The sequence below is a fragment of the Balaenoptera physalus genome (genome assembly GCF_965194825.1).
Source record: "Balaenoptera physalus genome assembly, chromosome: 7".
NCBI classification, from domain to species: domain Eukaryota; kingdom Metazoa; phylum Chordata; class Mammalia; order Artiodactyla; family Balaenopteridae; genus Balaenoptera; species Balaenoptera physalus.
Window position 1 is genome coordinate 70,095,945 of NC_138886.1, and position 14,290 is coordinate 70,110,234.

The 14,290-nt window shown below is 39.6% G+C and overlaps 1 protein-coding gene across 6 annotated transcripts in view; it reads right to left on the reverse strand.

The window, feature by feature from the left end:
* The window catches only part of HACD4 (3-hydroxyacyl-CoA dehydratase 4), a 104,056-nt gene that overhangs the window by 60,077 nt on the left and 29,689 nt on the right, over nt 1–14,290 (reverse strand). The window lies entirely within an intron of this gene.

The following is a 14,290-nucleotide window of genomic DNA, read 5'->3' on the forward strand; positions in this document are numbered from 1 at the left end:
CCCAGAGACGGGCATGAGCCGCGGTTATCAGCGCGGACCCCAGAGACAGGCAGGAGACGCTAAGGCTGCTGCTGCCGCCACCAAGAAGCCTGTGTGCGAGCACAGGTCACTCTCCACACCGCCCCTCCCGGAAGCCGGTGCAGCCCGCCACTGCCAGGCTCCCGTGATCTGGGGACAACTTCCCCGGGAGAACGCACAGCGCGCCTCAGGCTGCTGCAACGTCACGCCGGCGTCTGCCACCACAGGCTCACCCTGCATCCGTACCCCTCTCTCCCACCGTCCTGAGTGAGCCAGAGCCGCCGAAGCAGCTGCTCCTTTAACCCTGTTCTGTCTGGGCGGGGAATGGACACCCTCAGGCGACCTACATGCAGAGGCGGGTCCAAATCCAAAGCTGAACCCCGGGAGCTGTGCGAACAAAGAAGAGAAAGGGAAATCTCTCCCAGCAGCCTCAGAAGCAGCGGATTAAAGCTCCACAAACAACTTGATGTGCCTGCATCTGTTGAATACCTGAATAGACAACGAATCATCCCAAATTCAGGAGGTGGACTTTGGGAGCAGGATATATTAATTTTTCCCCTTTTCCTTTTTTTGTGAGTGTATATGTGTATGCTTCTGGGTGAGATTTTGTCTGTATAGCTTTGCTTTCACCATTAGTCCTAGGGTTAGGTCCGTCCGTTTTGTTTTTTTTTTTTCTTTTTTTACTTAAAAAAATTTTTTTTCCTAATACATGTTTTCTTAATAATTTTTTCCTTATTTCCTATTTTTAGAAATAAAAAAAAATTTTTAATAAGTTTTTTCATATTTTTTATTTTTAAAAATTAAAAATTTTTTTCTTAATAAATTTTTTCTTAATTTTTTTCTTATAAAAAATTAATAAATATATTTTTAAAAATTAAAAAAATTTTTCTTAATAAATTTATTCTTAATTTTTTTTCTTATTTTTTATTATAATAGTTTTATTTTATTTTATTTTATCCTCTTTCTTTCTTTCTTTCTATTTTTTCCTCCCTTTTATTCTGAGCCGTGTGGATTAAAGGCTCTTGGTGCTCCAGCCAGGCATCAGGGCTGTGCCTGAGGTGGGAGAGCCAACTTCAGAACACTGGTCCACAAGAGACCTCCCAGCTCCACGTAATACCAAACGGCGAAAATCTCTCAGAGATCTCCATCTCAACATCAAGACCCAGCTTCATTCAACGACCAGCAAGCTACAGTGCTGGACACCCTATGCCAAACAACTAGCAAGACAGGAACACAGCCCCATCCATTAGCAGAGAGGCTGCCTAAAATCATAATAAGGCCACAGACACCCCAAAACACACCACCAGACGTGGACGTGCCCACCAGAAAGACAAGATCCAACCTCATCCACCAGAACACAGGCACTAGTCCCCTCCACCAGGAAGCCTACACAACCCACTGAACGAACTTTAGCCATTGGGGACAGATACCAAAAACAACGGGAGCTATGAACCTGCAGCCTGTGAAAAGGAGACCCCAAACACAGTAAGATAAGCAAAATGAGAAGACAAAAAAACACACAACAGGTGAAGGAGCAGGGTCAAAACACACCAGACCTAACAAATGAAGAGGAAATAGGCAGTCTACCTGAAAAAGAATTCAGAATAATGATAGTAAAGATGATCCAAAATCTTGGAAATAGACTAGACAAAATGCAAGAAACATTTAACAAGGATGTAGAAGAACTAAAGAGGAACCAAGCAACGATGAAAAACACCATAAATGAAATTAAAAATACTCTAGATGGAATCAATAGCAGAATAACTGAGGCAGAAGAACGGATAAGTGACCTGGAAGATAAAATAGTGGAAATAACTACTGCAGAGCAGAATAAAGAAAAAAGAATGAAAAGAACTGAGGACAGTCTCAGAGACCTCTGGGACAACATTAAACGCACCAACATTCGAATTATAGGGGTCCCAGAAGAAGAAGAGAAAAAGAAAGGGACTGAGAAAATATTTGAAGAGATTATAGTTGAAAACTTCCCTAATATGGGAAAGGAAATAGTTAATCAAGTCCTGGAAGCACAGAGAGTCCCATACAGGATAAATCCAAGGAGAAACACGCCAAGACACATATTAATCAAACTATCAAAAATCAAATATAAAGAAAACATATTAAAAGCAGCAAGGGAAAAACAACAAATAACACACAAGGGAATCCCCATAAGGTTAACAGCTGATCTTTCAGCAGAAACTCTGCAAGCCAGAAGGGAGTGGCAGGATATACTTAAAGTCATGAAGGAGAAAAACCTACAACCAAGGTTACTCTACCCAGCAAGGATCTCATTCAGATTTGATGGAGAAATTAAAACCTTTACAGACAAGCAAAAGCTGAGAGAGTTCAGCACCACCAAACCAGCTTTACAACAAATGCTAAAGGAACTTCTCTAGGCAAGAAACACAAGAGAAGGAAAACACCTACAATAACAAACGCAAAATATTTAAGAAAATGGGAATAGGAACATACATATCGATAATTACCTTAAATGTAAATGGATTAAATGCTCCCACCAAAAGACACAGACTGGCTGAATGGATACAAAAACAAGACCCATATATATGCTGTCTACAAGAGACCCACTTCAAACCTAGAGACACATACAGACTGAAAGTGAGGGGATGGAAAAAGATATTCCATGCAAATGGAAATCAAAAGAAAGCTGGAGTAGCAATTCTCATATCAGACAAAATACACTTTAAAATAAAGACTATTACAAGAGACAAAGAAGGACACTATATAATGATCAAGAGATCGATCCAAGAGGAAGGTATAACAATTGTAAATATTTATGCACCCAACATAGGAGCACCTCAATACATAAGGCAAATACTAACAGCCATAAAAGGGGAAATCGACAGCAACACAATCATAGTAGGGGACTTTAACACCCCACTTTCACCAATGGACAGATCATCCAAAATGAAAATAAATAAGGAAACACAAGCTTTAAATGATACATTAAACAAGATGGACGTCACTGATATTTATAGGACATTCCACCCAAAAACAACAGAATACACTTTCTTCTCAAGTGCTCATGGAACATTCTCCAGGATAGATCATATCTTGGGTCACAAATCAAGCCTTGGTAAATTTAAGAAAATTGAAATCGTATCAAGTATCTTTTCCGACCACAACGCTATGAGACTAGATATCAATTACAGGAAAAGATCTGTAAAAAATACAAACACATGGAGGCTACACAATACACTACTTAATAACGAAGTGATCACTGAAGAAATCAAAGGGGAGATCAAAAAATACCTAGAGACAAATGACAATGGAGACACGACGACCCAAAACCTATGGGATGCAGCAAAAGCAGTTCTAAGAGGGAAGTTTATAGCAATACAAGCCTACATCAAGAAACAGGAAACATCTCGAATAAACAACCTAAACTTGCACCTAAAGCAATTAGAGAAAGAAGAGCAAAAAAACCCCAAAGCTAGCAGAAGGAAAGAAATCATAAAGATCAGATCAGAAATAAATGAAAAAGAAATGAAGGAAACAATAGCAAAAATCAATGAAACTAAAAGCTGGTTCTTCGAGAAGATAAACAAAATTGATAAACCATTAGCCAGACTCATCAAGAGAAAAAGGGAGAAGACTCAAATCAATAGAATTAGAAATGAAAAAGGAGAAGTAACCACTGACACTGCAGAAATACAAACGATCATGAGAGATTACTACAGGCAACTCTATGCCAATAAAATGGACAACCTGGAAGAAATGGACATATTCTTAGAAATGCACAACCTGCCGAGACTGAACCAGGAAGAAATAGAAAATATGAACAGACCAATCACAAGCACTGAAATTGAAACTGTGATTAAAAATCTTCCAACAAACAAAAGCCCAGGACCAGATGGCTTCACAGGCAAATTCTAGCAAACATTTAGAGAAGAGCTAACACCTATCATTCTCAAACTCTTCCAAAATATTGCAGAGGGAGGAACACTTCCCAACTCATTCTACGAGGCCACCATCACTGTGATACCAAAACCAGACAAAGATGTCGCAAAGAAAGAAAACTACAGGCCAATATCACTGATGAACATAGATGCAAAAATCCTCAACAAAATACTAGCAAACAGAATCCAACAGCACATTAAAAGGATCATACACCATGATCAAGTGGGGTTTATTCCAGGAATGCAAGGATTCTTCAATATATGCAAATCAATCAATGTGATACATCATATTAACAAATTGAAGGAGAAAAACCATATGATCATCTCAATAGATGCAGAGAAAGCTTTCGACAAAATTCAACACCCATTTATGATAAAAGCCCTGCAGAAAGTAGGCATAAAGGGAACTTTTCTCAACATAATAAAGGCCATATATGACAAACCCACAGCCAACATTGTCCTCAATGGTGAAAAACTGAAACCATTTCCACTAAGATCAGGAACAAGACAAGGTTGCCCACTCTCACCACTATTATTCAACATAGTTTTGGAAGTGTTAGCCACAGCAATCAGAGAAGAAAAAGAAATAAAAGGAATCCAAATCGGAAAAGAAGAAGTAAAGCTGTCACTGTTTGCAGATGACATGATACTATACATAGAGAATCCTAAAGATGCTACCAGAAAACTCCTAGAGCTAATCAATGAATTTGGTAAAGTAGCAGGATACAAAATTAATGCACAGAAATCTCTTGTATTCCTATACACTAATGACGAAAAATCTGAAAGTGAAATTAAGAAAACACTCCCGTTTACCATTGCAACAAAAAGAATAAAATATCTAGGAATAAACCTACCTAAGGAGACAAAAGACCTGTATGCAGAAAATTATAGGACACTGATGAAAGAAATTAAAGATGATACAAATAGATGGAGAGATATACCATGTTCTTGGATTGGAAGAATCAACATTGTGAAAATGACTCTACTACCCAAAGCAATCTACAGATTCAATGCAATCCCTATCAAACTACCACTGGTATTTTTCACAGATCTAGAACAAAAAATTTCACAATTTGTATGGAGACACAAAAGACCCCGAATAGCCAAAGCAATCTTGAGAACGAAAAATGGAGCTGGAGGAATCAGGCTCCCTGACTTCAGACTATATTACAAAGCTACAGTAATCAAGACAGTTTGGTACTGGCACAAAAACAGAAATATAGATCAATGGAACAGGATAGAAAGCCCAGAGATAAACCCGCGCACATATGGTCACCTTATCTTTGATAAAGGAGGCAAGCATATACAGTGGAGAAAAGACAGCCTCTTCAATAAGTGGTGCTGGGAAAACTGGACAGGTACATGTAAAAGTATGAAATTAGAACACTCCCTGACACCATACACAAAAAGAAACTCAAAATGGATTAAAGACCTAAGTGTAAGGCCAGACACTATCAAACTCTTAGAGGAAAACATAGGCAGAACACTCTATGACATAAATCACAGCAAGATCCTTTTTGACCCAGCCCCTAGAGAAATGGAAATAAAAACACAAATAAACAAATGGGACCTAATGACACTTAAAAGCTTTTGCACAGCAAAGGAAACCATAAACAAGACCAAAAGACAACCCTCAGAATGGGAGAAAATATTTGCAAATGAAGCAACTGACAAAGGATTAATCTCCAAGATTTACAAGCAGCTCATGCAGCTCAATAACAAAAAAACAAACAACCCAATCCAAAAATGGGCAGAAGACCTAAATAGACATTTCTCCAAAGAAGATATACAGATGGCCAACAGACACATGAAAGAATGCTCAACATCATTAATCATTAGAGAAATGCAAATCAAAACTACAATGAGGCATCAGCTCACACCGGTCAGAATGGCCATCATCAAAAAATCTACACACAATAAATGCTGGAGAGGGTGTGGAGAAAAGGGAACACTCTTGCACTGTTGGTGGGAATGTAAATTGACACAGCCACTATGGAGAACAGTATGGAGGTTCCTTAAAAAACTAAAAATAGAACTACCATATGACCCAGCAATCCCACTACTGGGCATATACCCTGAGAAAACCATAATTCAAAAAGAGTCATGTGCCAAAATGTTCATTGCAGCTCTATTTACAATAGCCAGGACCTGGAAGCAACCTAAGTGTCCATCATCGGATGAATGGATAAAGATGTGGCACATATATACAATGCAATATTACTCAGTCATAAAAAGAAATGAAATGGAGGTATTTGTAATGAGGTGGATGGAGTTAGAGTCTGTCATACAGAGTGAAGTAAGTCAGAAAGAGAAAAACAAATACAGTATGCTAACACATATATATGGAATCTAAGGAAAAAAAAAAAGGTCATGAAGAAACTAGTGGCAAGACGGGAATAAAGACACAGACCTACTAGAGAATGGACTTGAGGATACGGGGAGGGGGAGGGGTGAGATGTGACAGGGTGAGAGAATGTCATGGACATATATACACTACCAAATGTAAAATAGATAGCTAGTGGGAAACAGCCGCATAGCACAGGGAGATCAGCTCAGATCACCTAGAGGGGTGGGATAGAGAGGGTGGGATGGAGGGAGATGCAAGAGGGAAGAGATATGGGAACATATGTATATGTATAACTGATTCACTTTGTTATAAAGCAGATACTAAGACACCATTGTAAAGCAATTATCCTCCAATAAAGATGTTTAAAAAAAATATACCTCTATATGTAGAACAATTCTCATGCAAAACTAACTGGAAACTGGCAGAAAAACTCCTATACAACCAAGGCTGCAAGAAAGATACTTACGTAATTGGGTAGAATGGGAAGAAAAACATTGAAGAAAAACCTGTGCCCCTGGGAGGGGACTAAGAGGAAAATGGAGATTACACAGGCAGACGCTCACCTTTGGGAGTAAGATGGAAGAGCCACGACTGGGCATCCCAATCCTGGCGTCCTACATGGAGGAGACAAGCCCCCTTGGCTGCTTGGAGAAATGCTAGGACGGATAGAAAAGCTGGAGAAGCCTAGACTCCACTCGTGAGGAGTGCACAGGGGCTGGCTTGCCAACAGACAGAGCTAAGAGAGGTCTGCCTTAGTATTTGCTATCTCATCCCACTCCCCAGTCCAAGCTGAGTGATTGGGGAGTGTGGTGAGGTAGCATCCACTCCACAACACAGCTTGCCACTGGATCTAGGGCAGCCAGTTCCTGGGAAAAGACTCAACCTAGGGATGCAGAGGTGAACTGGGGGGCATGGGATGAGGTCCAGGTGGTGCAGCAGCAGCTGTTGTTGGTGCTGACTCAAACAGCACCCCAGAAGCCCAGACTTCTGACAGCAGTGCAGCTGCTAGAATTCCTGTGACCAACACACCATGATCCCCACTCAAGCTGAGCAAATGCTCTGACACTGCCCACACCATGCCACAACATAGCACTAGATCTGGGACTACCACAAGAGGGGAAAAGATGCACCCTTGGGCTGTGTCTAAGCAGAGCCAGAGACACCTACACAGGTAGTGCATTGTACCTCCGTAAGTACATAAGCCCCACTTATTTCAGCACTCCCCTCCTTTGGGGCAAAGGCCCCAGTGGAGGGAGAAGGAAAAACACAACATTTAAAGAGAACAGAACCAGCTCAGACCCAACCCTTAGGGCTTCTGCTCTAGCAACTTGGGAGCAGACCCTGCCCGTGACAGGGCACTGATGGCCAATGAGCAGAGAGGAAGTCCTGCCTCACACCCTGCACAGACTCTAGTTCCTTCAACACGAGCCACACACCCTACCAAGCTGATAGTGACCAGCACACCCTGAGGAAAGATGTGACTGGTGTCCACAACAAAGACACTGGGCACACACAGTCTATTTAGGGACACTCCCACATAAAAACGCCCCTTCAAGACCATAATATATAAATGTTCCACCAAAATTCATAGAGACAGAGATAGCTAAGTGAAATGGAAGAGGAACTACACTCAATTGAAAAAGCCCTGAAAAAATAATGAAACAGAGATAATCAGTCTACCAGACAATGAGTTGAAAACATTGGTAATAAAAATGATAACTGAATTAGGAAAGAGAATTGATCTAAGCACAGATAATTTTAACGAGGAACTAGAAACTATAAAGAAGACCCAATCAAAAATCCAATCAAAAATAAATAACTATCTGTTTGGATTTTTGCCTAGTTTTGATAAAGCACTCTAGAAGCACTGAATCTCAGACTAAATGACACAAGAACGCATAAGTGACCTGGAAGATAGAGTAATAGAAATCACCCAGTCAGAACAGCAGACAGAAAGACAAATGAAAAAAAAAACAAAGCAACACACAAGATCTATGGGATAACATAAAAAGTGCCAACATTCACATTACAGAGGTTCCAGAAGGAGAAGAGAGAGATAAGGGGATCAAAAACATATTTAAAGAAATTATTGCTGAAAACTTCCCAAACCTAAAGAAGGAAACAGATATCCTTGTACAGGAATCACAAAGGGTCCCAAACAAGAAGAACCCCAACAGACTCACACCAAGACATAAATAAAATGGCAAAAGTTAAAGGGAGAATTCTAAAGGCAGCAAGAGAAAAACAGAGTCATATACAAGGGAACACTGATAAGGCTATCAGCTGATTTCTCTGCAGAAACTTTGTAGGCCAGAAGGGAGGAAGCGAGTGGCATGATACATTCAAAGCCCTGAAAGAGGAAAAACCTACAACCTAGGATTCTCTACCCAGCAAGATTATCATTTAGAATAGGAGAGATGAAGAACTTCTCAGACAAGCAGAAACTAAAAGAATTCAGCAATACTAAACCCACCTTAAATGAAATGTGAAGGGTCTACTCTAAATGGAAAAGAAGTAAGAATATATAGGAAAATCCCAATAAGAAAGGCAAATATATAATAAGGATCGAAGATCACTTGAATAAGTCAGTATGTAGATTAAAAACTAAAACGTTGGGGGAGGAGGAACCAAGATGGCAGAGTAGGATGTGCTCTCACTCCCTCTTGCGAGAACGCCAGAATCACAACTACCTGCTAGACAATCATCGACAGGAAGACACTGGAACTCACCAAAAAAGATACCCAACATGCAAAGACAAAGGAGAAGCCACAATGAGACGGTAGGAGGGGTGTAATCACAGTAAAATCAAATCCCATAACTGGTGCGTGGGTGACTCACAGACTGGCGAACACTTATACCACAGAAGTCCACCCACTGGAGTGAAGGTTCTGAGCCCCACGTCAGGCTTCCCAACCTGGGGGTCCGGCAACAGGAGGAGGAATTCCTAGAGAATCAGACTTTGAAGCTAGTAGGAATTGATTGCAGAACTTCGACAGGACAGGGGGAAACAGAGACTCCACTCTTGGAAGGCACACACAAAGTAGTGTGCACATCGGGACCCAGGGGAAGGAGCAGTGACCCCGGGGGAGACTGAACCAGACCTACCTGCTAGTGTTGGAGGGTCTCCTGCAGAGGCGGGGGGTGGCTCTGTTTCACTGTGGGGACAAGGACACTGGCAGCAGAAGTTCTGGGAAGTACTCCTTGGAGTGAGCCCTCCCAGAATATGTCATTAGCCCCACCAAAGAGCCCAGGTAGGCTCCAGTGTTGGGTTGCCTCAGGCCAAACAACCAACAGGGAGGGAACCCAGCCCCACCCATCAGCAGTCAAGCGGATTAAAGTTTTACTGAGCTCTACCCACCAGAGCAACAGCCAGCTCTACCCACCACCAGTCTCTCCCATCAGGAAACCTGCACAAGCCTCTTAGATAGCCTCATCCACCAGAGGGCAGACAGCAGAAGCAAGGAGAACTACAATCCTGCAGCCTATGGAACAAAAACCACATTCACAGAAAGATAGACAAGATGAAAAGGCAGAGGGCTATGTATCAGATGAAGGAACAAGATAAAACCCCAGAAAAACAACTAATGAAGTGAAGATAGGCAACCTTCCAGAAAAAGAATTCAGAATAATGATAGTGAAGATGATCCAGGACCTCGGAAAAACAATGGAGGCAAAGATTGAGAAGATGCAAGAAATGTTTAACAAAGACCTAGAAGAATTAAAGAACAAACAAACACAGATGAACAATACAATAACTGAAATGAAAACTACACTAGAAAAAATCAGTAGCAGAATAACTGAGGCAGAAGAATGGATAAGTGACCTGGAAGACAGAATGGTGGAATTCACTGCTGCAGAACAGAATAACAAAAAAAGAATGAAAAGAAATGAAGACAGCCTAAGAGACCTCTGGGACAGCATTAAATGCAACAACATTCACATTATAGGGGTCCCAGAAGGAGAAGAGAGAGAGAAAGGGCCCGAGAAAATATTTCAGGAGATTATAGTTGAAAACTTCCCAAACATGGGAAAGGAAATAGCCACCCAAGTCCAGGAAGTGCAGAGAGTCCCATACAGGATAAACCGAAGGAGAAACACGCCAAGACACACAGTAATCAAATTGGCAAAAATTAAAGACAAAGAAAAATTAGTGAAAGCACCAAGGGAAAAACGACAAATAACATACAAGGGAACTCCCATAAGGTTAACAGCTGATTTCTCAGCAGAAACTCTACAAGCCAGAAGGGAGTGGCATGATATACTTAAAGTGATGAAAGGGAAGAACCTACAACCAAGATTACTCTACCCGGCAAGGATCTCATTCAGATTCGATGGAGAAATCAAAAGCTTTACAGACAAGCAAAAGCTAAGAGAATTCAGCACCATCAAACCAGCTCTACAACAAATGCTAAAGGAACTTCTCTAAGTGGGAAACACAAGGGAAGAAAAGAACCTACAAAAACAAACCAAAAACAATTAAGAAAATGGTCATAGGAACATACATATCAATAATTACCTTAAACGTGAATGGATTAAATGCTCCAACCAAAAGACACAGGCTTGCTGAATGGATACAAAAACAAGACCCATATATATGCTGTCTGCAAGAGACCCACTTCAGACCTAGGGACACATACAGACTGAAAGTGAGGGGATGGAAAAAGATATTCCATGCAAAAGGAAATCAAAAGAAAGCTGGAGTAGCTATACCCATATCAAATACACTTTAAAATAAAGAATGTTACAAGAAACAAGGAAGGACACTACAAATGATAAAGGGATCAATCCAAGAAGAAGATATAACAATTATAAATATATATGCACCCAACATAGGAGCACCTCAATACATAAGGCAACTGCTAACAGCTATAAAAGAGGAAATCAACAGTAACACAATAATAGTGGGGGACTTTAACACCTACTTACACCAATGGACAGATCATACAAAATGAAAATAAATAAGGAAACAGAAGCTTTAAATGACACAATAGACCAGATAGATTTAATTGATATTTATAGGACATTCCATCCCAAAACAACAGATTACACTTTCTTCTCAAGTGCACATGGAACATTTTCCAGGATAGATCACATCTTGGGTCACAAATCAAGCCTCAGTAAATTTAAGAAAATTGAACTCATATCAAGCATCTTTTCTGACCACAACACTATGAGATTAGAAATGAATTACAGGGGAAAAAAACGTAAAAAACACAAACACATGGAGGCTAAACAATACGTTACTAAATAACCAAGAGATCACTGAAGAAATCAAAGAGGAAATCAAAAAATACTTAGAGACAGATGACAACGAAAACACGACAATTCAAAACCTGTGGGATGCAGCAAAAGCAGTTCTAAGAGGGAAGTTTATAGCTATACAAGCCTATCTCATGAAACAAGAAAAATCTCAAATAAACAATCTAACCTTACACCTCAAGGAACCAGAGAAAGAAGAACAAGCAAAACCCAAAGTTAGCAGAAGGAAAGAAATCATAAAGATCAGAGCAGAAATAAATGAAATAGAAACAAAGAAAACAATAGCAAATCAATAAAACTTAAAGCTGGTTCTTTGAGAAGATAAACAAAATTGATAAACCGTTAGCCAGACTCACCAAGAAAAAGAGGGAGAGGACTCAAATCAATAAAGTTAGAAATGAAAAAGGAGAAGTTACGATGGACACCACAGAAATACAAAGCATCCTAAGAGACTACTACAAGCAACTCTATGCCAATAAAATGGACAACCTGGAAGAAATGGACAAATTCTTAGAAAGGTATAACCTTCCAAGACTGAACCAGGAAGAAATAGAAAATATGAACAGACCAATTACAGGTAATGAAATTGAAACTGTGATTAAAAATCTTCCAACAAACAGAAGTCCAGGACCAGATGGCTTCACAGGTGAATTCTATCAAACATTTAGAGAAGAGCTAACAGCCATCCTTCTCAAACTCTTCCAAAAAATTTCAGAGGAAGGAACACTCCCAAACTCATTCTATGAGGCCACCATCACCCTGATACCAAAACCAGACAAAGATACTACAAATAAGAAAATTACAGACCAATATCACTGATGAATAGATGTAAAAATCCTCAACAAAATACTAGCAAACAGAATCCAACAACACATTAAAAGGATCATACATCACGATCAAGTGGGATTTATCCCAAGGATGCAAGGATTCTTCAATATACGCAAATCAATCAACGTGATACACCATATTAACAAATTGAAGAATAAAAACCATATGATCATCTCAATAGATGCAGAAAAAGCTTTTGACAAAATTCAACACCCATTTATGATAAAAACTCTCCAGAAATTGGGCATAGAGGGAACCTACCTTAACATAATAAAGGCCATATACGACAAACCCACAGCAAACATCATTCTCAATGGTGAAAAACTGAAAGCATTTCCTCTAAGATCAGGAACAAGACAAGGATGGCCACTCTCACCACTATTATTCAACATAGTTTTGGAAGTCCTAGCCACAGCAATCAGAGAAGAAAAAGAAATAAAAGGAATACAAATTGGAAAAGAAGAAGTAAAACTGTCACTGTTTGCAGATGACATGATACTATACATAGAGAATCCAAAAGATGCCAACAGAAAACTACTAGAGCTAATCAATGAATTTGGTAAAGTTGCAGGATACAAAATTAATGCACAGAAATCTCTTGCATTCCTATACACTAATGATGAAAAATCTAAAAGAGAAATTATGGAAACACTCCCATTTACCACTGCAACAAAAAGAATAAAATACCTAGGAATAAACCTACCTAGGGAGACAAAAGACCTGTATGCAGAAAACTATAAGACACTGATGAAAGAAATTAAAGATGATACCAACAGATGGAGAGATATACAATGTTCTTGGATTGGAAGAATCAATATTGTGAAAATGACTATACTACCCAAAGCAATCTAAAGATTCAATGCAATCCCTATCAAATTACCAATGGCATTTTTTATGGAACTAGAACAAATCATCTTAAAATATGTACGGAGACAGAAAAGACCCCGAATAGCCAAAGCAGTCTTGAGGGAAAAAAACGGAGCTGGAGGAATCAGACTCCCTGACTTCAGACTATACTACAAAGCTACAGGCATCAAGACAATATGGTACTGGCACAAAAACAGAAACATAGATCAATGGAACAAGATGGAAAGCCCAGAGATAAACCCACGCACCTATGGTCAAGTAATCTATGACAAAGGAGGCAAAGATATACAATGGAGAAGACAGTCTCTTCAATAAGTGGTGCTGGGAAAACTGGACAGCTACATGTAAAAGAATGAAATTAGAACACTCCCTAACACCATACACAAAAATAAACTCAAAATGGATTTGAGACCTAAATGTAAGACCGGACACTATAAAACTCTTAGAGGAAAATATAGGAAGAACACTCTTTGACATAAATCACAGCAACATCGTTTTTGATCCACCTCCTAGAGTAATGGAAATAAAAACAAAAATAAACAAATGGGACCTAATGAAAGTTCAAAGCTTTTGCACAGCAAAGGAAACCATAAACAAGATGAAAAGACAATCCTCAGAATGGGAGAAAATATTTGCAAACAAATCAACGACAAAGGATTAATCTCCAAAATATATAAACAGCTCATGCAGCTCAATATTAAAGAAACAAACAACCCAATCCAAAAATGAGCAGAAGAACTAAATAGACATTTCTCCAAAGAAGACATACAGATGGCCAAGAAGCACATGAAAAGCTGCTCAACATCACTAATTATTAGAGAAATGCAAATCAAAACTACAATGAGGTATCACCTCACACCAGTTAGAATGGGCATCATCAGAAAATCTACAAACAACAAATGCTGGAGAGGGTGTGGAAAAAAGGGAACCCTCTTGCACTGTTGGTGGGAAGGTAAATTGATACAGCCACTATGGAGAACAGTATGGAGGTTCCTTAAAAAACTAAAAATAAAATTACCATATGATCCAGCAATCCGACTACTGGGCATATACCCAG